The 26,888-nt window shown below is 38.3% G+C and overlaps 2 long non-coding RNA genes across 2 annotated transcripts in view; one reads left to right on the top strand and one right to left on the bottom strand.

The window, feature by feature from the left end:
• LOC309639751 overlaps positions 1-26,888 on the top strand; it is a 303,099-nt gene that overhangs the window by 231,782 nt on the left and 44,429 nt on the right. The window lies entirely within an intron of this gene.
• The window catches only part of LOC309639750, a 188,957-nt gene continuing 162,715 nt past the window's right edge, over positions 647-26,888 (bottom strand). Inside the window, exon 6 of the long non-coding RNA XR_014251835.1 lies at positions 647-6,765. This is a non-coding gene — a long non-coding RNA (uncharacterized lncRNA). The remainder of the gene's footprint in view (positions 6,766-26,888) is intronic.

Raw genomic sequence — 26,888 nt, 5'->3', positions numbered from 1 at the left:
TCCATGTGGCTGACCTTTTCCATCACTGTCTGATATTTGATACTCAAATAAAAGCACAAATCTGCTTAAAGATACTCCAGCAAGTGCTACGACTTGCCTTTGTGTCTGCATATTTATGACCTATCAGAGTTTGTCTATTCAAAGATTGACATAGACACGTAGACACACGCACAGAGACATCATGCACTACTTTTGCTTGACTAATTCACTTCACTTGATGAGTGTTTCTCACACCATCACCTGGCTGGATGCTCTAAACCCCACATTTGTATTACTGTAATTCCTTGTGCCTATCACGTTACCACTACATACAGAAATGAATTCTCATGATCTGCTACGTGTTGGTCTCTCCACCTAGACTTTAAGTTCCTTGGGGGCAAATACTGGATCATACCTTTCTTTAAATCTCCAACATCTAGTAGAACATGATACATAGCAAGAGCTTTCTAAGATTAGTTTGATTAAGTAATGAATATGTATGAGCTTTTTGTTATAATTATGTTTAGTTGCAAACTCCTAAAAGGCAGAGACTATACTCAACTAAGATATAGCTCAGTGATCAATACCCCCTGGTGGGGAAAGGTCCAAGCAGGTCAACATGCATTCTTCCCCTTAATCTTCATCCTGCCTCTCCTGGTTGTATAACCCTGGGCAGATCACTTAACCATGGAGCATTCCCACAATCTGTAAAGTGAGAGGATTGGGCTAGCTGGTCCACAGGAACTCCTCCAGCTCAATAATTCCATGAATCATTGGACAATATGTGACTTACTGAACAGGAAATTTCCTTCATAACCATTTCCTGATTTTTTACTTATATATACAGTAATATGTTTTTTAAGCCTGTATTTTATATTCAGGAGTAATCTGCAAATATATCAACATCTTTCTAGTCTGATATTTAATCCAGTAATCATTTTACCTCACTGATAAAGTGGATTCACCATCTTGGGATGAAAACTTTGAGATGCTTATAAGGCAATGATTTATTTGGAGCACTGGGTTCCTTTCTTTTCCAATAGAACTTTTAAACTATTTCAAGTGTGACCACAATGTAGAAAGATACTGTGGTCCTCACTCTAGGAAGGAAAAATTAAAGCACAACAGTTTCAAACTAGAGGTAACAGACAATAGAACATGCATTCAGAGGCCATCAGGAATGGCCATTCCTTCTCGTTGTTGAAAGACACCCGGAAGAACAAACTCTTCCTGCATATATGTACCACAGGAAACTATCACAGATGAAACTGCTTTCGCTGTTTATCTGGTATAGACACAGCTTTTGAGTATGTTACGAAACTTTTCACCTTGAAGCAACAGTATTTTCAGGAAGGAAAAGTCAGTTTTGTGCTAGCATCTGAGAATACCAGTGCATGGTGTTTTATGTTGTTATATGAGTTCATTAGCATTATTTGGTGCAAAGAATGTAATCTTCAGGAAGTTAAACAAATCTGCAAGTGAGAAATCTGGCATTGTAAAAGAAGCAAAAGCAAGAGCGAGAAACTTTGACTGCCACAGGAGATTTTAGAGCAGGTGAGAAGATGTCGCAGGTGACGTACAGTTATGCGATCATGTAGGGGATGCAAGGAAATGCTGAAAAGGTCAGAGATTTGGCTGATTCAAATACATGATTAACTGTGAGAATGATGGCTGAAGAGTTCAATTTATACCAAGAGACAGATGCTCGCATATTCTGAAAGAAAACGTGAACATGAGGAAAGTTTCTGCGGAGACTGCACCAAGCGCTTTGAGTGACGAACAAAGCAGCAAGGTCTTGACGTCTGTGCTGAGCTTTCAGAGGGAGCTGGGTGATACAATGCTTTAGGAAGAAAAGAGTGACCAGGAGTGAACCAAGGAGCAAGAGAACCGAGACTCAAGAGAAAGAGAGCCTTCGGCAGACACATCACAGCCCCAATACTCCCCACCAAAAAATCCTGTATTAAATCATCGTTTAGTTAGTCAATCCACAGTGGGTGAGCACACACTAGGTATACAGAATTATGTTGAGCATAGCAAGAGCTGTAAATATGAGAAGACCTCATGCCTGCCTTCCAGCTCTTCATAATATAATGAAGGAAAGTAAGACAAGCAGAAGAATCGTGATAAATATCATGATACGAGGCAGGAAATGGTGAGTGGTGAGAAGCAGCACAGCCTAGCACTTTTATGAGGCACCTACAGCTCTTTTCAGAATGAATACCGATGTGTTTCTTTTCTATCAGCAGTATACTCAACTTATCTTTCAAAGTAAAAGAGTATACTGATGTATTTGGAAGGAATTCTGGGGTGAACTTTGGTATTATGCAAAAGGGGGAAATTAGGATGAGTATCTTCGCTATCCAGATTGCTTCAGAGTGCACTTTGCTCTAAATTGGTTTTGATCTGTTTTGTTGTGTTGATATGGTGGATCGCACAGATGTAAAACAAAAATTTAAATAGACTTTAGAGGGATAGGTTTCCCACTTCTGAGAAAAGTTAAGAAGACGTGATGTAAGTTTTGAAGGGATTCTCCAAAATGAGTCCATCTATGGCTTCTCCAAAGGATGTCTCTAAGTAGGATAATGTCCATTTCGTCATTGGAAAATTTGGCATATTTATTGTAAAAAATCATCGCTTAAGATCATATATTTTATAAGTGTATTCATTCAAAAGAAGAGCATGCACTGAGTTCGTATGGTGTGCCTGGCATCTGGTAGAGCTAGATTTATGCATCCATCTCATCTAAAGTTTATAGACTGCTTAATTTTCATCAACAATCAGCAAATTAGTGGATTCCATGTTGACTTACATTTGAACCTAAAGGCTTATTTATTTTACCATCCACATTAAGGAAACATTATAGAGAGCTTTTAAAAGAAAAACAAATAGCTTTGGGGTCACAGGAGTAGAAAGAATCCCAATCTATCATTCAGCCAGGTTCAGCAAACATTGCATTATGAACCAGTAGCCCCTAATGAGGACAGCTCCAATATACTAAACAAATACGCCATTATACTTAATTGACTTAGATAGAAATCTTCTAATTTCCTGATTGTTTATGGACTTGAGCCCATTGTGGATGACAAAGTGGAGTATATGTGTGTTTGTGACAAGCATGAAGGGATATCTTAGGTATTAATGATAAAATGAATACATTTTACCATGTGCACCCAAGAGGAGACAAATAAGCTTTGGACACTGCTTTGCACTATTCTAATTCAGACCAGAGCATCATTAAGAATGATACTCTTACGTATCTGCAGCCCGTATGAATTTAGGGGTTTTTATAAATGTAGAATGCACCAAGAATGTAGTAATATGAGTAAAATATTACCAGACGTAGCCAAGAGGAAAGCAGAAGTGAGGAAATAGAGGAGCAACCATGTAATGTACTGAGCTAGATACTTTCAAATAAACCAGTGTTAAAGCAACCATAGTAGTGATGAGAATCAAAATCAAGCACCTGATTTATGATTTGTGAATGATACCCTCATTATCTTCTGCTCCAGTGACTACTTGAGGGGCAAATGACTTCGGAAGAAGAAAAGGCACTTACATTTTAAAATCCCAGAAAACCAATAACCTTATTTGGCATTCTGGATAAATGCTTTCTTTTCTATTGGGCATTACCATGAATTATGACACCAATGACCAGTGATATTAAAAGGTCTTTGTTGTTCTTGTCTTTAAGAATCTAGCCATGGACGTTTTCACATAATGAAAATACCAGTCTTGTTTTGGAATGTGTTACAATAGAGCTTAAACATACAAATAAAAAAATTTATAAAGTCTAGACCCTAAGGCTGCCTCTGGGGGTCACTTTTGTTAATTATTGTGTGTCCCAGGTTGTCTTAGACATTTGAGCTTAGTTTTTGTTAAGGTAAAATGAAGAAAATTTGACTTACAGAGAGATGAGAACTATTCTCCATAAAAATGGCTCTGAAGATCCTAAAAGGCTGAACTTCAGCAAAATGATTCGTAGCAGCTATTCATCAAGCATTTATTTTGGTTAAGGTTGTAATGAAGACTTTTTTTTTCCTTTTGCTGGGAACCACTATTTCATGGTTGCCATGAGTTATTCAAACAAAACTGCCAACCAAAATTCCCATAGTTCAGTCATGGAAGATTGTGAGGTATTTTAAGTGAGTAGCAACCTTGGTGAATCCAAATGGAAAAGAATCTATTGTAAATAAAGTGTTTGATGTAGTCAGTGCCAACATTTCTCCCCCAAATTATTTGTTGGTGGTATTCATGGGGTGGGTGAGTGGGAGGTGGGTTATGACTGTAGTTGAATTATTTTAACCCATCCATTTCAGGTGGTTGGGAAAAATGATAAATAGAGGGGAGAAATGTGTAAAAGGAGGAATAAGGAGAAAAATTTTGTAACAATGTTAGCTTAATTTAAGGAGGTACATGTAATTTAAATTAAATTCACTTACTCCATCTTGGAGGCTATGCCACCCAAATTTACATAATATATAGATCTAGATGAAAACTAATATGTCCTCAGACCAATGAAAGAAAATATTCTTGGTCTAAAAAAACAAGCTAGCATTGCAAAGAACTCCCTGTAAAATTTCACCACTGAGATCTTTCACACGCCTTTAGAAAGTAGAGGGTTCATAGATTTTGCCCTGAAAATTCCAACAATCATTGTCGTACTGGGAGGGATCTGACAAATTCTTATTGTACCATCTGTTCGGATTTCTAGAAGCTTAATTCTACCCTTCTGTTTACAGGAAATATGTGTTTATAACATGGAGAGGGGGGGAAAAACACCCCTTTTTAGGCTCCTACAAGGTAGGCTGGTTGGAAAAAACGAATAAGTCTAGCCAGTACAACAAACTATAGAACGGACTTTGGAGAACAAAACTGACAATTTATTCTGCAAAACATGTTCACTTTTTATTCATTGTTATTCTTTACTCCATCTAAATAAGCTCCTTGTTGTAATAGGTGATAAATGTGTTTGTAGTTCTTGTATATTTCAGGATAACAGGATATGAGGTAAGGATTCTATATGGTAATATACGGAATTTTATCTTGTTTGCTCAATAAACAAATCCGTTGACAGCACCTCCGTATTTTGACTCACATTTCCCCATTTTGAATACAGCTGTCTTCATTTAAGAAGACAGCTTCTCTTGCAATGTGCCGAGTATCTGCTATATCTGAGGCTCTGCAGAATGCGTTTCCTCAGTGCTCTGAAGCTGGCAACTTCGTGCCGGCCACCTGTGCAGTTTCCATCGGTACAAACACACAATGAGGCTCAGAATAAGTTACACCAGGCTGCATAGCAGTAATTCATGTGCAGATATAAGATTAAACGATACAAATAAAAAGCCAGAAACTGTGATTAGCATTCAGAAGCAGGATCAGCAAATTTCAGATGAGATAAACCAATGTAGGTAATTTAACGACTGTTTAAAATACATTAGAAATATCTAGTTTCATCTCAGCGTAATTTGTTGGACATTTGATATTTGAGTCTCTTGGAGGAAATCTAAATTACTATAAAATACGATCAACAGGAATCCACAGTGACATATTCATAGCAAGCCCAAGTGAATGCATGCTTTTAAAATACCTTCAAGTTCACTGAAAAAACAAGTTTTTTATTTGAATACGTATGTTGATTTGGGAAGGGCTATAAAAAAATGAATAGTCTGCCTCATTTTTCTAAATCATGTTAACATTAACTTGCATACATATAACAAAAAGACCTATGTCTCCTTGTGAATTAATCATTTCCATTAATAAGAAAATCTTTTAAAAGTAAGCTCACTCTTCCACAGTGGCTTTCACAAAATCTTATCTTTCCATCTGGAAATATTCTGTGGTTCCGGAGGATTGTTATGCCTTGGCTCTTCCTTTTCTATAAACGGAGGCATCGGAGGATGGCACAGAACCAGGAAATCTGAGCAGTTTCCTATGTGTGTCACATCCTGGACTCTACTCCTTAGGAGAGAAATTAATTTTTTCTTTCTTTTTTTTTTTTTTTTTGAGTAACTGTAGGATTCCAAGAATGAAAACAATCCTGAGAAATAGTGAATCCCTATCTAAAGGTATAGATGGGAGGAGATTATACCTCTGTATTTAGGGACATACAGTGTGTTTAGACAACTTTCTACCATTACTAAATCAGAATACCTTTGGGTGGGTACTTTTTTGCACTGCTATTGCCATTATAGAAAATCTTGATATTTGTAAGGGGCTTAGAGTTTCTGGAAGCAAAGAATTCCCCTGGGGATTTTGTTTTTGTTTTTGGTGGGAGAGGTGAGGGGACAGATGTGGTAAATATGCAACTCTTCAACAAAATGGCGATGGCCCATAACTAGTTAAGCATATTTTTATTGGTAAAGGGAAAGTTTTTAAGTGTTTTTATGTCCTGGGTATGTTTTATTGCTTTTTTTGTTTACAATAAGACAAAAATCAATGAATGCTGTTTGAGTTTTATGAACCCTCGTAAAGGCAAGAATGTATGCGTACACAAATATTTAGACATTCAGTTTACATGCATTATGTTTATGGAATCTCTCCATAACAGTAACAAATGTCACATTTTCATTGTACCCACCTCTGAGGACTTCTGATTTTCACAGGCACCATTTCATTAATGTTCACAATGTTCTGGAAACACCGAATGAGGATGATTAGTTTTCCTGTTGGTGCTGCAGCCTGAGAACCAGGGCCCAGAGAGATTGAGCAACCTGCTCAAGGTCACACAGAAGATCCTAGGAGCCCACAGGGGGTCACAGCAGGACACTTTCCATAGATCATCATATCCTTAAAAAAAAGAAGAAAGTAAAGCACTGAATTCCAAAAGGCCAGAAAACTTGATGTAAATCCTTGGGGCCTCAGTTGTTTTGCATATGCATATTGATTACAATTTGAAAGAAATATTTCCTTATATTGTAAACTACATAGCTACCTAGCCATCTCATTTGCATCACAAAAGTGAAAATACACACACACCAAAGATTTCTGATTGCCTCATGCAAGACTTTTAACATCCCATAAATAATTGGGAGGCTCTGAGTTTGTGTTTTTTATCTTCTTTTCTTCATTTGTCAATTTTTCATAAAGTCAGAAATGAAGAGGACCACCATGCACACATGCACCCCAATAACAGACCAAGGAGAAAGGAGGCCCCCAGTGTAAGCAACCGGCTGAGGTCATGTGTGCCAGGCTTCTCTTCTCGCCCTTTGCACACTGTGTTTTTGGAAAGAAGTCACAATGCACAGCCCACACTTAGGATTTGGAAAATTATGGTCCACCTCCTTCAGGGAGCAGTAGACTGATATTTTTATTTATGAGATTTAATGCATAACTCTTGAAATCAAACAGCAAAGTAAAGAGTGCACGTGTTTGATGCTCAGTGTTTACAATGGCTGTTTCCCATTCCCTGTTGCATGAACATAGGACTGGGATACACTTCCCACCTACAGAGCCCAGAGATAGTCGCGATACCTGGTGACGTTAGCGAGGGACTTGAGGGACCACAGACACTGGGAGTTGGAAGCCCCTAGAGGTCGTCAGTTCACCCCCCTCTGACCAGAGGTGGACAGAGCATCCTTAGCAGCTCAGGGCCAGCGAGGCCTCACCGGGCAGCTGGGAAGTCGTGCTACATACGATGCCACAGGATGAGGGCAAGTGTGAAACGTAGTAAATGAGGTTAAACAACATGCCAATAAGAAAACTAGAAAATAGAATTTTAGGTTTATGTTCGGTATAACTAAACTAAAGTATATTTCTGTTCATGTAAGTTTGTCCACAGAAAAATATTAAAAGGAAATATAAAGTAATAAAATTCTACATTCAGAGGGCTCAAATCTTTGTGTTATTTAACTTTTGGAAGTTCTTATATTTAATCTACATTCTTCCACTCTGTTCTGGAAATTTTTACATTATTCTATTAAGAAAAAAATAAGAAAACACCAAATGAGGATTTATCCTGTGATCTTGCGAACTACAGTTTTCCTGTTTGAAATACCACACAAGGTTCAGCTGGTCGCAAGCCTTTCTTCTTTCTACTCTCAAGTCCATGTAAACAAGAGCAGAGAGACACATTTGCACACAGATTCACGCCCTGGTCAGTCTCGGGGGGGCCCAGGTCCAAGAGCTTCAGACCCCCAGTCTGCCTTCATATGGGGCTTATTCAGAGGAAATGTGCCCCAGTCACTGCGGCCTTGCAGATTCTCCTGGTCCACGGTGGCTGCCCGATGGTGAGTCTGCGTGTCATGTGGCAGGAATAACCGCATCCCAAGTCAGTAGCGCGAGGCGAACAAATGGGCCCCGAGATGCCTGGAGTTCTCTGACGCTCCTGTCAGCTCCTGCCTCTCCTAGGGATGGGTACTTTGTTCGGAAGCCATCAGTCACAGTGACTCTGACCTTTGGGTATACGCTAGACTGTTTCCATCACGAGATGTGCGTTTGCTTCCAAAGAAATGATCAGTGTCTCTGTAACTGATGAATTTATGAGACACAAATAAAAGAAAAATGGTCTTTAAAAAAACACAGCATGTCTAGAGGTGGGCTTGGGGAGACCTCCTTCCTGAGTTCTCCCCCAGTGGGGCGGGGGAGGGGGTCCCAGCAGACAGCTTCCATCCCTCGCGGGGGGGGGGGGGGAACACTGGACGCTGTATGAAACTCACACATTCTGAATTTCTAAAATGTTAACTCCTTTTCCACTGAAATGTAAACTACAACTGGGAGATAAGATTGCTTACATTGGGCTACGGAAGTATTGATGACAGAATAATAATATAAAAGCACCTCTGCTCTCAAATTGCCAAAAAAACGAAGCCCAAACAAAATATACTAAACAAACAAAATATACTATAATTTAGTATATTTCCATGAGAATTGCCTATCATAGAGAAAATTCAACGATAAATGGCGCAGTAATTGGCTGTTGTCTTACAGAGGTCAAAGTTCAAAGTAGAGGCTATCTGGAGAGTGGGCTGTGATTCGAGGTAGGTTTTTAAATGGGTTTGATAAAGTCTTGTAAAAAAGCCAAAAGAGATGCTGCAATTTTAATGCTAAGTGGCTTTGCATTGGAAAAATGCCCAAGGGCTGTGTCTAGCACAGTCGCTTACTAATGAGTGACCGGGAGATCAATGGGGAAGGAATGCACAGGCTTTGTCACCGGGACACTCACTCGGCTGGCTGGTGTGTGATCGGCCTTAAGCAGCCGAGGCCGGTGTCCTGCCCTCCTGAGGCCGCCCCCAAACTCCCGGGGGGACCAGTGCCGGGGAGGCGCAGGGCCTGAGGGGGCCACCGCCAGCTCCTCGGAGACAGGCAGAGGTCCCCTCCCAGAGCTGGAGGGGAGGAAGCAGGTTAGAGAGGAGGTTTCATGGGTCTTCATTTCAACACTGCACTGAGGTCGTTGCCAAATGAATCAAATACTCCTGAGCCCCAGGGCGCGCCAGGCGCGGGGACCAGCGGGCGCTCCGGGTCGGGGAGATGGTCCTGGCTCTTCCTCAGCTTGGCCCGGGGCCCCTTGTTCCTCCTTCCCACCCAGCCTCTTGCCACGGGGTCAGTCTAAATCCTCCTCCTCAAGCAGACATACCCTAAGGCCTTTTGCTGGTCCCCATAAATTCGTCATCTTTCTAGTGGGGCGGGTCCGTCCCCCAAAACAGCTGCCTGGGGAGCGTCTGGCCCGTGCGGACACTGCTAGAGGGAGAGCAATCTAACTAAGCCTCTCTTGTGACAATAACTGAACGGGGTAATGCAGAACGACGCCAGGGCCCTGATGTTAGGGGCAGCTGCTTACATCAGGCCCAGTAACACAGAAAGAACAAGTACAACCTCGGGGGAGAAAGGGGTCTGGTTGTCTCGACTCAAAAGTCATAAACATTTTTTAAAAGGGAGAAAGAAAGAAAGAGAGAGAGAGAGAGGAAGGAAGGAAGGGAGAAGGAAAGGGCGAGAGAAAGAAAAGGAGAGAGAAAGGGAGAGGAGAAAGCACACAGGCAGCTTTTCTGAGCTCAGGGTGGGGATGGGAGCTGAGGCAAGTAGGCAGCCCGTGCCCCAAGGCAGAGCCGAGATGGGCAGTGGGGACACTGGCTCCAGGACACCGAATCTGTGACCGCGCCCCTCCCCTCCTCAGGCTCTGTGTTCAGAGCTGCGATTAGTATTGGGAAGAAGCCGTTGTTAATAGATCAGCTAATGTTTATAAAGTGCTTGAAAGACCAGAGAACTATAAACAAGTTTACCAATATCCGTTACTGTTATTAATAAGCAAATAGGCTTTTTGAACGTTCGCTTAAGTGCGCTGCGGCTCTTTCTTCCTAATGGTTCCAGTGCAGCTTCTCCAGCGATTGGATTCCTGCTTCCTGATCGCCTTCCTCTTCCGCTCGCCCAGGGACCAGGGACCTTGGGTGTAGGGCTCAGGCCTCCTCATGCCCCCGGGGTGATGCCACGGCCGGGTAGAGCCAAGCTCGCTGGGAGTGAGGGTGTGACGACTGCTGACAACTTGTTTGTATATTTGTTTCTGATTCATCGTTTTAATTGTCAAGAAGTTTCTTCTGATGAAATCTTCCTCTTCCTTAACCACTGCTTGCCCCCAAGACCTTTTTATTCCATTGGAAAGAAGATATTTTCAACACTTTCCTGTACTCTCTGAACACGATGACGGGCTGCCGCTGCGTCATATACTCACTCAGTCAGCAGTGCTGCGTACCTCGTGTGCGCACCGAAATTCCAGGCCGTTTGGTGGCCTCGTTGCCTGACGTTTGAATCCAGGTTTGAGCTGACAGCATCAGCAATTGCCACATCTCCAAATTTTATATTTTTCAAGTTCCCTTCGTGCCCTCCTCCATCAGACCTTCCCAGATCTTTCTAGCTAGAAATGGTCTCATCTTTCTACGGCCTCTTGCAGACGTTTCTGTAAACTATTTTTATGTCACTTATACATTCAACTTTCTTGTTATCCATGTTGGTGATTTATCTCCTTAAGGCAAAGACTATGTCTTGGTCATTGGTTTATCATAAAATACCTTACACACAGTACATTCTCAATGAATATTTAATGACTAACTTCAGAAGTTCTGACTGCATTTACCCTGAAGAACTACTAGAAAGATTTTTGAATCGTAAACGTAATTACTAGCAGATCTGTAACATCCCAAAGTAAGATTAATATTCTGGATCAAAATTTCCCCATCCTTGATTCTGCACAATAAAGATGACATATCAACATAGGAAATATTGTATTGACAAAAGGATTAAAGGAGATTTCTAGTGAAGTGGCAGACTGACTCCAAACACATAAAAATGCTGGGTGAAATACAGAAAAAATTTAAAAGGCATACCACATTTGGAAGAAAGGGAAATCTGTATTGAAAGGGAAATCCAGAAATAAGTCCAGGACAGGGTGAAAAGCAGAGAAGACTCCCAAATATCCCCCAGGGGTGCTGTTCCATGGGGTCTCTGAGCCCCTCTAGCCAGGATGCATTGTTTTCTGCCCAGTGGGTGAGCTGGGACCAGTAAAACTTTACCAGCTGGTGCTGGGAAGCAGCAAGGAAGCTTGCCACCTGGCCAGGACCTTGAAGGGAAGGGGAAAAGCATCTGGGAGAAATCAAAACCCTCAGAGTGGTGTTTGGCTTTGGTGTGCCAAGCAGAAACTCTGAACTAAGAAATTACCATAAATGTTGGATCAGGACCATTGAAATCATTAGGGGCCCAGCAGGAGCAGAAAATCAAAACAAAGCAAAACCTGGAGGTAAACAGGACAATGGCAAAACGAACCACCCCCTCAGAAGATAAACTCACAATGAAGTATTTCAATCCACATGATGGAATGAAGCAAGAGTCAGAAGATTCCATTACAAGAATTAGGGCCCTTCAAGAACCAGAAATGATGCAACTATATGAACAAATATGAAATAATGCAGCCATATGAGCAAATATGAAATAACATTGAGGTTGAAGATGTTTATAGACATTTTAAAAGTAGAAACATAATAAAAATAGGACGATATTTTTAAAATAGGCATAAGCTTAATTGCCTCTCCCACAACTTCATCCATGAGCCAGGATGCACTTTGTGACTTGCTCCCCAAAAGTCATACGAGACATGAGGAAGCCAATGCACAGAGGAGAAAATCTGGCCGGTACCACCATGGCCAGGTGGTCAAGGTTCACCTCATCAATAACAAGCGATATTGACAGGATGCATCCTTGGTCCAGTGGGATGGAAAGGGTACTTTCCCTCTGCAAAACCCATAACCTCAGTCTAATCATGAGAAAAACATCAGCCAAATCCCAACTGAGGGACATTCTACAAAATACCTCACCAGTCTTCCTCAAAACTGCCACAGTCTTCAAAAACAAAAAAAAAAAGTATGAGAAACCCTCACAGCCAAGAGGAGCCTAAGGACACAGGATGATTCAATGCAATGTGGTGTCCTGGATGGAATCCTGGAACATAAAAAGGCAATTAGGAAAAACTAGTGAAATCCAAATAAGTGTGGAGTTTAGTTGGTACATTTAGTAAAGTACCAACACTGGTTTCTGGCTGTGACAAATGTACTATGGAATGGAACATATATAACAACAGGGAAAACGGGACTCTACACTATCTTTGGAAATTTTCTGAATCTGTTCTAAAAAAGGTGATTAAAAAAAAAAGAATAGGCAACTCTGACAGCTTTCAAATAGACTTCTGCAAAGATTACCAGTGAAACAAATACAGTGGCTGCGAGAAAATTTCTTAACAACACAATAGCTGCCAGAACAATTGAATAATACATTTGAAGCACTAAGGGGAAAATAAAAATGCAAAAATCTATATTCTTCCAAATAATCTTGTGAATTTGAGCAAAAGTAAGGTCATTTGCAGACAGCCACAGAGAGACTTGGCCGTTTACAGACATTCATGAGAAGTGCTAGTCCTGAAAGACATACCCGAGAAAAAGGGAAGTGGATTCAGAGGAAGGTGTTGGGTAGCGGAAGTAGTGATGATTAAGGAAGTTAGCACATCTAAATAAGCTTTTATTGTAAATAATAATAATGAATTCGGAAGGCAGTAGTTACGAAGGTATAACAAAATTAGTTAACATTAGACAACAATAACATAGAATAAAGAAGAGGAGATCAGTGAAAGAAAGCTTTTTATAATCCTCGGATTTTGGGGGAAGAACACATGAACGTTGACTAAGTTTGAACTTCATTCAGTCAAGACTGCTTGTAAATATATGGTGCCTGACACTAAGAGTTAGGAATGCAATACTTAACCTGAGAATCAGCATGAGGCTGTTGAGAATATGGCCTCTCAACCAGTCTTTACTACCAATACAACATTAGCCAAGTTACTTAATTCTTCCGCACCATAGTTTTCTCATTTCTAAGTGGAAAAACTAACCACAGATATCTCATAGTGCTGTGGGAAATGTTGCACAAATTACCAAGTCCTTAGAACACAATAAGCTCTTACCCATCAGTACCTGCTGTTACTGCAAACCCAAACCACTAAAGGAAAAAGGAGATAGAAAGAAGGTATGATGAATCCAGTAGAACATGGGAAAGGAGGGAAAAGGAAGGCAAGAAAGAGTCTGTTAAATGGAAAATATAAAATATGATGACAAGTTCATCCAAATGTGTGTCCGTTTAACAATAAATGTAAGTGGATTATATTCATACCTTAAAAGATTCAGATTTTCAGATTGAATAATAAACAAAATCAAGCCATAAGAGCTTTAAAGCAACAACCCTTTAATATGATGCACAAAGACTGACTGTAAAGAATGGAAAAGGTACCAAGGTCAAGCTGGGGCAGCACCATCAATATTAAGTAAAACTGACATTAGGGCAAAAGTCATTATTAGGAATAAAGAGGGTACTACATAATAATTGTACTGGTCAGGGTTCTCCAGAGACACAGAATGTGTATACACATAGAGAAAAAAAAGAGATTTATTTTAAGAAATTGACTCACAAGATTATGGAGGCTGGCACGTCCATGATTTTCAGAGCTGATGTCTCAGTTCAAGTCCAAAGTCTGGCAGCCTGCTGTAGATCCAGGAAGAGCTGACATCCCAATTCCAAGGTAGTCAGGCAGGAGAATTCTAACTCAGGAAAGGGTCAGCCTTTTATTCTATTCAGGTCTTCAGCTAATTGGATGAGGCCCACCCACAGTTGGGAGGAAAATCTGCTTTACTTAAGTGTACTGATCTGAGTGTTACCCTCATCCAAAAACACCTTCAAAGTAACCCAGCAAAATGTTTGACCAAATTTCTGGGTACCCAGTAATCTAGTCAAGTTGAAACATAAAATTAACCACCATAGAGTTCAAAGGCTGTCTTCTGGCAGAATTCCTTCTTGCTCAGGGGACTTTAGACTTTATTATATTAAGACCTTCAAGACCCACCCACATCATGGAGGGCAATCTGTTTTACTCAAAGTTCACTGATTTATTTTTTATCAACTTTTTTAATTGAAATAAAATTTATTTACAATGTCATGTTAATTTAGGCTGTACAGCAAAGTGATTCAGTTATACAATTATATACATTCTTTTTTTATATTCTTTTCCGTTATGGTTTATCATAGTTTATTGAATATAGTTCTCTGTGCTATACAGTAGGACCTTGTTGTTTATCCATCCTATATATAAAAGTTTACATCTGCTAACCCCAACCTCCCACTCCATCCTTCCCCAATCCCACCCCCCCAAACCCCACTGCCGGCAACCACCAGTCTGTTCTCTATATCCATGATTCTGTTTCTGTTTCATAGGTAGGTTCATTTGTGTCATATTTTAGATTCTACACATAGTGATATCATATGGTATTTATCTTTCTCTTTCTGACTTACTTCACTTAGTATGATAATCTCTAGTTGCATCCATGTTGCTGCAAATGGCATTATTTCATTCTTTTTTATGGCTGAGTAATATTCCATTGTATATAAATACCACATCTTCTTTATCCATTCAATTGTCGATGGACATTTAAGTTGTTTCCATGTCTTGGCTATTGTGAAAAGTTCACTGACTTAAATGTTAATCTCATTCAAAAATATACCTTCACAGAAACATCCAGAATAATACTTGATCAAATATCTGGGTAGAGGGGCCCAGCCAAATTGATGCATAAAATTAACAATCATAATAGTAAAAGAAGCAACACACCAAAAAGATGAAAAGAGTCCTAAATGTGTGTTCTCTTAGCAAAGGAACCATAAAATCTATGAAGAAAAATCAAGAGCACCGCAGGAGAAGTTACAGTGAAAAAAACCCACAGACGTTGTGGGAGATTATAACGCACAATTTTTAACAAACAAACAGCTATATCAAATGTTGGTGAGAACTTGGTATATTTGAATATCATTTTGAGCACAATTAATGTAACAGAAATATATAGAGTTCTACATACAACATGTAGAGAATACAAATCCTTTTCATGTGCACCTGAAGCTTTAAAAATTTTAGAAACCTTACAAATTGGGTACATACTTTGCTAGAAGAGAATTTTCCTCTTAAACATTATACAGACATATTATTTGACCCTAAAACAGTACAATTAGAGATAATTTACACCTAGACAGAGAATCACTACCCTCTCCCACTCCCCTGTATTTTTGAAAACTAATAAACACACATCTTAAAATAAAGTAAAAATGATTATCCACTATTTTCTTTGTATATCTATGGAACACAGACCCAGTAAATTCATGGTATTATAGTTACATATTTATGTAGATTTATGTTCAACTTATGGAATATTAAGTCTGGCCTAAAATGTTACCAATTTACACAGGTTTTAAGCTGTCAAAACCTAGGATTTTTGACAACTGTTCCATATGTGTAGGTAATAAATTTTCACTGTCTATTGTTCTGCCAAAGTTGAGAATGCTTATTGAAGAGTGTCAAGCAAATTTTAAATCTCATTCTTAGACAAGTTAAAGTCAGTATTAACCACTCAACACACAACCACCGAGAATCTTTATGAAAAACAGAGACTGAGGAATGATCGTAGATTGGAGTAGAATCAGGGCACAAGACAACAAATGAAATGCAGAATATTGGATTGGAAATTGGACCAATAAAAAGACATTAATGCATAAACTGGCAAAATTTCATGAGTATTTAGATTAGTTCAGGACATTGCATTAAAGCTAATTATCCAAGATTTTTTGATAACTGTACTATGCTTTGTAAGCTGTTAACATTAGGGGAAGTTAGGTGAGAGGTATGTGGGAACTAGGTGTATTGTGTTTTGCAACTTTTCTCTAAGTCTAAAAGTATATTAAACTAAAAAGTTTTAATCTTTACAATTCAAACTTCTCTCTTCCCAAGTCCTCCACCATATAAATAGAACTTTTTTTTGCCTAATATTGGGGAAATGTCACCCAATTCAAAATGGAGAGAGAGAGCTGCTTACTTTACCTTACTCATGAAGGTATTTAAATACAGTACACATGAAGGTATTTCTATCTTCATGGCTACAAAGCCACAAGGACACGGCCATCAGATTTAGCAGAGCAGAATTAACCAATTCTGAAAATGAGGGAGTTATTTGCCAGGTATCTGGAATTTTTATTTACCCTTTATATACCGCTGACCCGTGGTCTCCAAATCAATTTGAATAGCACACCGTTAAAATCAAACGTATAAACCAGATCAAAGCACAGAGGTTCTTATCAAAGATGGGATGGGATGGGGGCCTTAGACTCTTCCATGTAACTTTCCCACATGCTACTTCCCACCCACAACCCAGACCCCTGAGGTGTGCTCCAGAACATGCTGGAAGAGTTTGAAAACTACTGCCACAGAATAGGAGAGATTGAACTAACACCATACTGATGATGAGTGCAGTCGAACACCAATAACGATGTTAAATCTACTACTTAATGGATTCCCTAGGAGCACTCTTTCCAGTTAAGGGACCAAATTTTTCTCTCTTGTCCCTCCAAAGTAACAAGTTCTAGAAGGACCCTTCTGGGTGACAAATGCAGCAGTCAATCCTACATCCCCTCCTTGGCCATCTCTGTGTCTTCCAGGTATTAGATAGCAATGATGCATATGTAAGTCTGTGTGTGTGTGTGTGCTTTCAGTCATATAAACTAAATATAAGAAGCACATTGTGTGAGGTTTTTTTTTTTTTTTTTTTATGAAAAAGGAGGGAGAGTCACGCAGCCTGGGATAAATACTAGAGAAAGAAAGGCTCTGTAGAAATCAGTCTCCCGCTTTTATAGACTCCCAAATTATACTCCTCAAGAGGCAGCCCCCAGCAGTACTGTCAGTCATGATGAAGCGATCAGTCTGAGATTTATTATGAGTTTTCTTTTCATGTATTCAATGGAAAACATCCCACAGGTGTGTTTATATTACCAGAGATAGATGAAGATTAATTGTGTGCCCAGATGCTGAAACGCATTGACATATTTTCTAAGATTTAAGTCTTGTTAAGTCTTAAAAAAAAAAAAAAAAGGCTGTCCAGAATTCTCACATAGTGAAGGAATACAATATCCTCAAGGACTAAAAGAAAAAGCAAACCATCATTTATTCAGGAAATAGAAATTCAACTTTCACCTTGAGGCCTAAGATTTTATTTTTATTTTATTTGGAAGGTCCAAAGGGAAGTCCTTTGAGATCGGGAAGATACCCCCATGACCTCATCACCTTAGCCTCCCCACCCAACATAATATACCTACTCCTGAAGTTTTCCTTCACTCACAGCCTAAGATCCAAGGAAAAGGGTCAGTTAACATTTAAATACAAGTGACTTCAACCAGAAAGAAAGTTAAGTTAAAGTCCTTGGATCTTTCATCTTCCTGCATGTGCTTACTTTGTCCAGAATACCAGAGCTCCATCTTATACATCTTCCCTTTACAGATGTCTAAGGATTACACGTGTCGATGACAACATTATCTTACATTGTGCGAGACTTACGTCCTCTGGTAGTAAAAAATAAAAAAGATTTGCAGAGAAGTGAGTCCCTTTCTGTTTTCATTGTTTGGGGCAGGAGTTTAGGTGATGGTGTCAGCAGATGCCTGTGTGTTGTGGGAAGGGCTCTGTGGAGCTCCAGCAGTCAGCCCACTCATGGTCAACAGAAAGAAGACATTTTTGAGGTTTTCTTTAGTGAAACAGTGAAATTAGCTATTCGGCCGAGGAGGCCCCCCAACGAGATGCCTATTGCCAGGGGCTGCAAAAAACACACCTTGGAAGAGCAGTGCTGTAGATATGTTTCTGTCAAAAAGAAAGCATCCTTAGAAAGCATCCTTAGAATTCACTGCGCAGTGACACAGGCTGCTCCCACCCGGTGGTCCTGTGACACACGTAGCACACAGCTGTCCTAAGGGCAGACTGGACTTGGGCAGGCAGAGGCTCCAAGTCTTGTCAAATGGAATCCACATGACATGCTCTAGTATTTGCCAGCTAACCTTCACAAAATGGAAAAGTGGCTTGAAAGTTTCAAGAAAGAGAACTTCAGCTTTGAGATGATACAACTGGACAGGCAGACGAAACATGAAGAAATAGCAGAGGTGAACTTTCTCCTACCTCTTTTGTGAGTTTGTCTCAGCCACATTAAAAGGGAAAGATTTAATTTCCACAATAATAGGAAGATAATAAAGAAGAGAGATCCTTTTTTTCTCCCTTAACCTTATCCTGTCTGCTCCGGAGGCTCCCATGACTGAGTACAGGACGACTGCAGCAACAGCAGTTATTTTGTAACCATGAGGTGTCAGCATGAGGAGAAGAGTAAGCATTCTAAGAATGGCAGAAAAGAAAGAAAGAAAGAGCCTGGGTCCTTGACAGCATCACAGAGCTCCTATTCCATCCTGTAAGAACTTCTTATTACATAGTTTGTTTAATACCTTCCTGGCTTTAACCACTAAGTCAAGTTTTCTGTCATTTGCAGCCAAATGCATACTAACTATAGAGTTTTATATCAACAGAATGATAGAAAGCATTGCTTACTGAAAGAAATAGATGACTGTGTTTCCTTCATCTGCAATTTGTGGTTTAAAATTATGTAAATGCATTGTCCCTAAAAAAAAAAAAACCACAGCTGCAAACTTTAGAAACTTAGAAACAGAATCCTCTGATGTGCTTAAAAGTTTTTTTCCCCCCAGAACAGCTAAGAATAAAAATAAAGACACATCTTCCTATTAGCTTGCTGGTGCAATTGATTGATAAAGGAAGATGGACCTTTAATAGCAAGAGTTCAACAAAACCTTTACATAAAAGTTCAAAAATCAAATACAGTAGGTGTGAAAAACAAATATAATTTAATTCAATAAAGCTCTTGGTGTGTTTCTCCCACTGGGAATTATGTATCTTTGTGAAGGGTTTTTTATTTCTCAGTTATGACACCTATTGACAGCAAGTAGTAAAATAAACTGAACTTATGAATAGACATTTAAATTACTGTATTATAAAACTGAAACCAAAGTTTTCAGAAATAATAAAGCATTATTGCCCTCATTATATTATTATTAATTTTCTACTATTAGCACATAGTAGAAATATTACTTAAAATATTGTTTTTAAATTTATCTAATATTTGAAACTCCTGTTTAGTGAATTTTTTATAACACGTGATTCATAATTGATTTATATATTGAATAGATCCTTAACATTTTATAGTGGTAAAGATCACATGACAAATTTTGAAAATTATTGTTTCCTTTATAAATAGATTTATCATTTTGGCACTTGGCTGCCTGCTCCCACCCCCTACCCCTCCCTTGGCCTGGCAGAGAGGTGGATACACAAGAAGGCTTGCATTTTTCTCACGTGTTCTCACGTTGGAGTTTTGGGGGGTTTGCTAATTGCTTTATTTTCTTGTTAGCATCCCAGGATCATCACTTTAGAGACAAGAAAGAAACTTTAAGAATGCATTTTCCATACATACACTACTATATATAAAATAGATAACCAACAAGGACTTACTGTATAGCACAGGGAATCTACTCAATATTCTGTAATAAGCTATATGGGTAAAGAATCTGAAAAAGAATGAACATATGTATATGTATAACTGAATCACTTTGTTATAAACCTGAAACTAACACAACATTGTAAATCAACTATACTCCAATAAAATTTTTTAAAAAAGAATGCATTTTCCTTCTTCTCATCTATTGCCTTTAAAAGGAATAACAATATAAGAAACAACAGTAGAAGAATATAGCAAGCATATTTACCAAACCCTTGGATGAGGCCAGGACAAATGTTATCTCACCTCACGTTTAGCCAGATTCTCACGTATAAAAACAGAGGACCAGCTTTTGTAGGAGATAAAGATGAAACAAAAACTTCCAGTTTTCAAAAACTGATGATTCCCAACTAGTAAATGGAAAGGCATATAGTTGACGCAAGGAATCCATTGAGTTCTGAAAAAAGCCACAAGAAGCTACGTGACTGAGAAATGACTCAGATGAACATTCTTTTTGAAAAGATGAAAAATTAAAAACGGAGTCTTGGGTTTTCCTGGCATGAGGAAAGGTATTAACAGAGAAAACCGAAGCCAAGATGGCTTTTCAAGTCACAGAAGGCAGCCTTGAGCAAACACACCAGCTCTGAGAAAGTCTCTGCCCAAAGAGATTAACTCATACCCAAAATGTGCTTCCAGTGAGGGGATAGGGCTGGTGGGGTGCGTATGAATGAATAATAATACCTCACCTCTCTTCTGCTTAAACATACTTCTTGATGGGAGCAGATTGTCAAAAAAAGGCCCCATGAAAATGACTAGAAGTGCTCCTGGCAAACTAGTCCAATTTTCCGTTAACTCAATTATTAAAGAGGAAGTAGGTCACTCTCTTCCTCAAATTGATCTTTCTACCAGGAACTCGGTTTAGTTTTCTAATTGTTTTTAAATTACTATAATTTTTTAAATGAGCCATGGTTTCCTTATAAAAAGCTCTAAGACAGGCGAAAGCAAAAAGTCAAGTTCAAATATTTACTGTTTTGTCACGGAGCAGTTAAAAACCTACTTCAATTAATTCTTATCTACTCTATTTTAATCTACTATTATTGAGCAGCTGAGTTCTGTAGTCTGCAGGAAACATTAGAAATCAAACTCCAAGTTCAAGTATAATTTGAATGTCTGGGTTCTTGGGCAAGCCACTTAATCTCTGGGTCTGTAAAAAGAAAGGGGAATGCCGACCTACCTCCCAGGGCTAGTGGGAAGATTAACTAATTAATAATCGTTGAGTACTTTGAAGGTATAAGGTGCTATGCAAATGCTAAGTAGTATTATTATTAATGTTTCACTTAAAATCAGAGCTTGCAGGGATAATCATTTTTGATGTTAAAACATAGTGAATATTCCAGAATGAATTCTTTAATATCATTTAAATCATAAAGGGAAATAGGCAACTGAATATTTTGATGCTATCATGACATAAATATAATAATAACTTGCCATTTTATTTAAGGGAGGACTAGCTAACATATAAACTTCTAGAAAAGAAGAGAAAGAATATGTTTTAAGGGCTTTTTCAAGTCCGGAAAGCCTTGGGCACAACTCAGTTCTAAACCATATAATTTTATTTGGATGGGTCAAATTCTAGGCAAAAACAAACAAACAAACAAACTTGTAAAGACTTCCTTAAATGTACGATCTGACCCTAAAACTAGGAGAAAACAGGGAAAATGTACCTTGACATTGCTCTTGGCAATGATTTGTTGGATGTGACACCAAAAACACAAGCAACAAAGCAGAAATCAACATGTTGGATTACATTAAACTTCTGCACAGCAAAGAAAATAATCAACAAAATGAAAAGGTAAACTATGGAATGGGAGAAAATATTTGCAAGTCATATATCTGATAAGGGGTTAACGTCCAAAATAAATAAGGAACTCATACAACTCAACAACAAAAAATCATCACCATAAAATTAAAAATGGGCAAAGCACCTGAATAGACACCTTTCCAAAGACATACAAATAGCCAAGTACACGAAAAGGTGCTTGATATCACTAATCATCAGGTAAATGCAAATCAATACCACAGTGAACTATCACTGGCTATTATCAGAAAGACAAGAAAAAGCAAATGTTGGTCAGTCTGTGGAGAAAACAGAACCCTTGTGCGCTGCTGTGGGAAAGGTACATTAGTGCAGACACTGTGGCAGACAGTATGGAGTTTCCTCAAAAAATTAAAAATAGAGCTACCATGTGATCCAGCAATTCCACTTCTGGGTATATATAATCGAAGGAAAAGAAATCGCTATGTCAAAGAGATATCTGCACCCCTATGGTCACTGCCGCATTATTTACGATAGGCAAGACATGGGAGCAACTAAGTGTCCATTGATGGATGAATGGTAAGGAAAATGTAAAATATCTATCTATCTATATAATTCAACCATGAGAAAGAAGGAAATCCTGCCATTTGCAACAATGTAGATGTACCTTGAGGGCATTATGCTAAGTGCAAAAAGTCAGAGAAAGACAGATACTTTATGATCTCACTTATATGTTGAATCTAAAAGAGCTGAACTCATAGAAATGGAGCGTAAAATGGGGATTGCCAGGGGTTCAGAGAAATGGGGAGATTTGGTCAAAGGGTACAAACTTTCGTTATAAAATGAATAAGTTCCAGGAATCTAATGTACAGCCTGGTGACTGTAGCTAACAATATTGTATTGTACACATAAAAGGAGCCATAAGAGTACGTCCTAAATGTTCTCAACATAAAAACAACAACAACCGAATGGCAATTATGTGAAGTAAAGAATATGTCAGCTAACTTTATTGTGGTAAACACTTCATAACATATATGTGTAGCAAATCGTCACGTACACCTTAAACTTACCAATGTCATATTTCAATTATATCTCGATAAAACTGGAAAGAAAGTAATGAAACTAAAAAGAAACTTCCTATATGGTAACCATCGCTTTTATTGCCTGAGCATTCTAATAATATTCTATGAATATTATCTTTATATTATATTCTATGAATATATTATGCTTGAATAATATTCTATTATTTTATATATCATTCACTTATAAAGTGTACTGTACTTCAAAAATATTTTTCAGAGCTTACACTCTTAACACTTGTAAAATTAATATTCAAAATTTAAAAGATACAAACATAGGAAAAGACAAATTTAACAACAAAAGGTCTGTTTATTAATTCAGCAAACGTCATAGCGTTTGTATATCAATTTGTATTTTACAAAGCACATTTCAAAAAAAGCTCATTTAATCACAGATTGTATTCATCTGTGAGCCTCTTAGCAACCAGAGTGAAAAAAATAATATAGTCTTAACTAAGAAAAGGAAGCTTATGAATTTTCTTGGCCTATTTCCTGAAAGAATGTGTTACTTGGACCTTACATTAATGACTTGGGAAACAGCTAGTGTCCATCTTTAGTAATATTTTGTAAAATAACAGAAATTGTCTTCCTATGGAGTTTTGCTGGTTCATTTCTCTACGTTTGCAGAGCTTCCATCTCAAAACCCTAATTCAGTGCTGACAAGTCTTCAGGAGCATAAGCTAATACGGTCCAGATAAATAAAGGGCACACCTCAAACTTTTTCATTGTGTTGAATGCTAATGCTAAAAGTTAATGAAACAGAATATGCTGAGTGTGTGTGCGCGTGCGCGTGCGCGCTCTAATCAATTCAATAGGGAGCTTTCTAATTAGAAACATTACAATTCAGGCCCTGAATGTGAAAGTAAATGGCAGCTATTACAAACATTTAAAAACCATAGGAAAACAGGAGTGCAGTTTTTATTCATCTTTATGTGCGATGTGAAGTACAGGAGAGAGGAAATTAATGTTTGTGAGATGTAACAGTGGACCAGGTGCTTGACAGATATTTTCTCATTGATCTTCCCAACAATAGTCTGATGAAAAGATTTTACCATTTTACGAAAGAGGAAACCAAGGTTTGGGAAGGTTAAACATCCCGGTATCTGAATGTGGACCCTTCACTGCACCGCCAGCCCCATTGCATGCTTCCACCCACATGCATGCTTCCACCCACACACAAAAGCTATTTTTTATTTTGTTTAAAATCAAACCACAGTCATTAGACCCAAAGATCAATATTGTCTCAAGTGTGGATCTCAGTCTATGACTTTAATTTTTTCAAACAAAAGTCTTAGTTCCACTTCTGATGTATCCTTACATTATTGGTACCTGTTCCTTTTTTCTAACAGGAAAAAAAAAAGAATCCTGATATTCTCTTACGGTTTCACAGACAGGCAAATAGTCTTAACTTCAATTACATTTACTACATCAGAAAACAGAATATGCTTGATTTTGTCCTTTAGACATAACCTAATGACAGACCAATATTGAAAGTAAGCAATTGCCTGAAGTCCATTTCAATTCACAGCATCCAATATGTCTAGTATAAAATAATAAAGTGTTCCTAGAAATATTAGAAGAAACACCATTATTTAATTACCATAAGGCCTTCCGGAACAGAAATAAAACATGATTTACGTGGATGAGCAAGGGGTGCAGGGAAGACCGAAAAGATATTATACAGATGAAGCATGAAATGCTAGTAGAAAAGAAAGCAAATTGTGGGCCAGTCAGCAAAATGATAGATGAAATGTTAAAATAAAATAAAATAATAAAGAGGGAGAAATAGATTCTACAATGATATTTTGTATTATTGAGGATGAAACAAACAGTTGAAGCATAAAGGGGAAACAACACTTCTGAGATTCAGTAATGTTTTTTCAAAGCCGACAGGAAAAGAAGTCATGGAATAAACTTTTAAATTTTTATTTCTCATAAGATGGTATATTCCTTGTAGAGAACCGGATTAGGTAAGCAACTGGTTTGGTCGTAAAATCCATTGGGTCTACAAATGGAGGACCTAGATGGCTAGAAACAAAATAACAGGTATATAAAGAAGATCTATTCAATGAGAGATTGATTAAGAAAAAAAAATTAATTAGGAAATATGCATAACAGCCTTAGTAATCAAGTAATCAAAATTTTCCAGGAAAACTTACTATAAAACATCAGATATTTTACTATATAGTTTTGAGATTTACTCTTCAGAAATATAGATAGGAGATGCCAGATCAGTCGCAAAACTTTGGATATGTATCAACAGATGAAGCAAGTCAGCATGCAAATTCACTTTATAAAGTGCTTCAAAACACCATGAAATAGTTTATGATCACTTCCTCTCTCTGTGAAGATGTGAGTTTCTTTCTTTGTTATAGCCTGAGTCTCAACACCCCCATCGTTTCAAGGGATTCCTAAATGCATTACAAAGTGTAGGTTTTGGACACGCTAGGATCTTAGTTATTTCCCTTGGTCAAAAAATAATAAGGCTTATTTCATTTAAATTAATATAAGAAATTAAAATAAATAAATTTAAAATAATATATAATATATATTTAATTATATACAATTATATTTTAAATATATATAAAGGATCTTGTAAATATTGATTTATAATTTTTAAAAACTATAAATCAAGTAAAATGGCAACATCTTGATCAGAGGATGCTACGTTGTCTTGAGAACTTAGGACTGGGTTTATTTCTTGCTCTTATTATGTGTCCTTTGGGGGCCAACTGGGGGCTTTGCTCTGCATTGTCTCACTCTGGGACCTGGATGACCACAGCACCTGTTGGGACACTGCGTGGACACTGGCAGAGGAAAGAGACCACACCCTGGAACTTGAATTGTCTGCCCGTAAATGACACAGTCCAACCACAGGCGGCAGAGATGGTGATCTGACCAGGAGCCTGGAAGGCAAGGACCACGGCACACCTGGGATGCTCCGGCAGCTGTTGGTCCCATCGTGCAGAGACTAGTGGGGCAATGCAGTCCCAGCAGGCAGTGGATCTACTCAGCAGCTTATTAATAACTGAGATGAAGTCAGCAATGCCTTCACCCTCTGGCCGATCCCATCAGTGTGAAGCCAGCACTGTCCTCCAAAGGTCAAAGAACCTACTGCAACAGGAACTCAGGAGCTACCAATGCGAATGGAGAAAAATACTGAAGCTTAGAGTTTTTCAAATTTTCCCACATGGTGAGACATTCCCAGAGACATTTTAGCGGGTGCGAACATCCCTGCAAAGTAGGGAGTATCAGAAAAATAAATAAGGAGTGTGATATTAGTTCCACTGGGACACAACTAAAATGGAAACATCTCACTCCCAGTTAATAGGATAGAGAATATTCTGTGATGGCCAAGAGGGGAAAATAAGGACTTTACATAAATGCACACTACCTCTTACATGCCAGTCTATTCTCTAAATATCTAAACCCAAGCTGCCGCTGTGTGTGGAAACGTTCGTTTTACCTTTGGGTATAACTAAGCGCACATCCCTTAGCCATGCAGCCAAGCCCTCCAGATGCTGCATCCCTCTGGCTCACCCACACCTCGGGCACTGGGTCTCTGTATCCAGTTGTGGCCTCGTTACAACCCAGGATGGCAGCTCTCTCACCCAGGGGCATTGATTTGTGTGCCTTTATTTGGGTTTTGTTTTCCAATTAAGCTGTGAGCTTTTTTTTGTAGTCTTAAATTTTAGCTAAGTGTCTCACTTCTTGAAAGTTATTGACCGAAATGAAATTGAAAAAAAATTAGCCAGGTCAACAACAACAAAAAAGATAGCCCAGAAACAAAACCTGATATGTATGAGAAATTTATATTTGACCAAAATGGCAATGCAAAACAATGAGAAAAAAGGATTATTTGTTAAATGATTAGCCAGTTGAGGGAAAAGTACAGAAGTAGCTTGCCCTCCCAACATACAACAGAATAAATTCCAAGCAGATGAAATTAGTAAGGAAAACAATGTTAATAATAATAATAATAGAAGAAAATACATACAAAAATATCTACATGATCTCTGGTTAGAAAATAAATTTCCACACATAAAATTAATAAAAGAAATCACAAAGAAAAGCATTACTAAATTTGATTATATAAAAATATAAAACTTCTGTATATCCATAAATGTCATA

This window comes from Balaenoptera physalus, assembly GCF_965194825.1.
Source record: "Balaenoptera physalus genome assembly, chromosome: 12".
In the NCBI taxonomy this organism is placed as follows: Eukaryota; Metazoa; Chordata; class Mammalia; order Artiodactyla; family Balaenopteridae; genus Balaenoptera; species Balaenoptera physalus.
Note: the sequence above shows the minus strand (reverse complement) of the source record. Positions and strands in the feature narration are given on the sequence as shown.